This window comes from Ornithodoros turicata, unplaced genomic scaffold, assembly GCF_037126465.1.
Source record: "Ornithodoros turicata isolate Travis unplaced genomic scaffold, ASM3712646v1 ctg00001263.1, whole genome shotgun sequence".
In the NCBI taxonomy this organism is placed as follows: domain Eukaryota; kingdom Metazoa; phylum Arthropoda; class Arachnida; order Ixodida; family Argasidae; genus Ornithodoros; species Ornithodoros turicata.
In genome coordinates, this window is record NW_026999527.1 from 88,768 (window position 1) to 91,196 (window position 2,429).

General features: G+C 41.0%; 1 long non-coding RNA gene across 1 annotated transcript; it reads left to right on the forward strand.

Moving 5' to 3' along the window:
• The first annotated feature begins 569 nt into the window (after positions 1-569).
• Positions 570-2,429, forward strand: LOC135376738 (uncharacterized). Its single transcript, XR_010417825.1, has 4 exons — positions 570-724; positions 797-923; positions 2,202-2,285; positions 2,374-2,429. It is a non-coding gene; the product is annotated as an uncharacterized LOC135376738 (long non-coding RNA).

Here is a 2,429-nt window from a genome sequence, read left to right on the forward strand (position 1 = left end):
AGTGGTGTCGATTGCATGATTTTTAAAAAAAAGGATGAAATATGATGGTACGCCGTGGTGTAAAGTGAGATAAAATATGATGATACGTCTAAGAACAATAGAATTGCGTTTTATGGCACGTATCTTGAAAAATTTAATTCCCGGTATCACGGAACTTGTGTTAATTTACTTCGAGTGCGTGTGTCCCGGAGACATATCGATGACTGGAAGAGATCTGCGCTAACTAATTGCACCTAAATAGTACACAGAACGTGAAAAGACAACTCAAACGACTTCTAATTTGTTCTTTTGTGCATCACTCGTATGTAATTCGTTGCGGCTTTGTCTTTGGAGCATACAGTTTGACGTATATACCGTAGCAGACGACGTCAACCATCGTCATATTATTTATCGCGCTTTTTCTGTTGTGCATACGAAAATTCGCACGACTTCCCTTATTCGGGGAACTAAATTCTTCAGGAATACCTGCCATACAGAGCAATTTTATTATTCTTCGACATATCGTTATTCTTTCTTACAGTTAGCGCCACGCAAGGATATCTGCACCACGATCGGCACCATTCTTTCCTCCTCCTCCTTTTCTACATGGCGGCAATCAAACTTGTAAACAAACATGCTCGGCACAAAGTTTAAACAGTGCACTGGTTTAAAGCTTCAATGCGGTTCTAGTAGTGGCAAAATAGCTTCGAGTGTTTACTTTTCACTTCGAGGTATTTGAAATGAGGTACTCTGTCAATTAAGGGGCTATTGGGATCTTCATTATTTTGAAAACATCCTTCGTTCCGTGCTCCCTTAGTGCACCAGCATTGTACAGGTACAGGACAACAAAACAGTTTTGTGAAGAACGCAGAACAGGACCTGAAGGAGCAAGACACAGGCCGCATGCTCGAGTGAGAGAAACAGGGATTCATCTACGGAAAATAGTAAGTTATATCTCGACGTATAACCACATTAGCCCGCATAATTCAACTTGGATGAGTAATGAAATGTTGGAGGAAGTGTCCAGAGTAGTGTTTCAACATCACGGTACCCCCGTGCGTGTCTTGACAACTATATGCTCGCTTTTGCCAAATGGGCGCCTAACTTGACGCATAATGATGAAGCATAATGCATCGGCTGGGCATTCTTTTGTTGGTGTCACCATTCCGCAAGTCGGCTTTATTCATGCAGTGTCGTGGTTGTTAGATTAAGTTTGTTTAGGTTCCGTTAGTGTTTAGCTTATTCTAGTCAGGGTAGTGTAAGATAGCTTCGTTTGCAACGTGAGACAATTGATGTCCTGGGGCTAGAACACATATAGAACGGACAAATGCGTACGAAGCCTCGAGTGCTTAAGAAATTAATGATGAAAGATGGATAAGTCTCTGGAAAGGTTAGCCACCTGTAGGACTCGAACCCACGGTAACCCCGAAGATACGGGTTCGAGCCCTACAGCTGAATAACCTTTTCAGTGACTTCCATCTTTCGTCATTACTTTGCAAATTGGTACAGCTCTAGGTTAGGTTCTGTTTGTATAGGTAACTGAGTCTGTAGTTGGATAAATCCAAGTTACCTTCGTGCAGCTCGTCCTATGCCTTCCTATGCACCTTCTGGACGGTGCCGGCTTCAGGCGCTCTACCGCGTTCCTCATATCACGGACAGTCCGACGGATTTCCCTGCATAAACAATTGGGTCCATCCGGCAGATGCTATAAGTCCCCGTCATTTATCGGGAACTTGAGTAAATTTTTCAAGTGTTTCACATTTGTGTTTATTATTACTTTTTTTTTTTTTTGGCGACATACCTTTATGTGACAAATTTTTTATTTCCATTCGTAATAATTTGCTTAATAAAATTTGATTTAGGTGACAATCACATCAGCAGGCGGCAAAAAGCTAGTAACAAATTATTCCGTTGACCATGTGATTTCTAGGTGGCGTAGTTTTCTTAAATTATATATTATTATTATTATTAGTTATAATTCAATTAGACATTTTCTTGGACACCCTGTATGTGGTCTTCCTACTTAGATGGTACTTTGTCATATACTGGGAATATATGAATTAAGCGAGTGTTCATGCACGCACACATTAACAATTCTATTTACATAATAATTGTTATAAAATTGGCTGCCAGCTAAGCAGATGTTGTATACTGCACAAAACTGCCCATGGCTTCTTGAACCTGGAAAGTAGTTAAATACTTGTATCATGTTTCTTCGGAAGGAAAAAGAAGTCCACGCAATATTTCTTCAGGAACTTCTTTCCGGCACCTCTTCTGTCTGAACGTAGCTGACCCTCTGACAAACGGTGAGTCGCTGTTTTCACGAATACACTGTTCAGGGATTTCATGTTCTGTGAGCGTACGAAAACCGTCGCTGTATTTGTTTCACTTCAGGACCCAATTTTCCCTTTCCAATTTACGTGGGATGAGGACAGCACTGCGCATTAAAG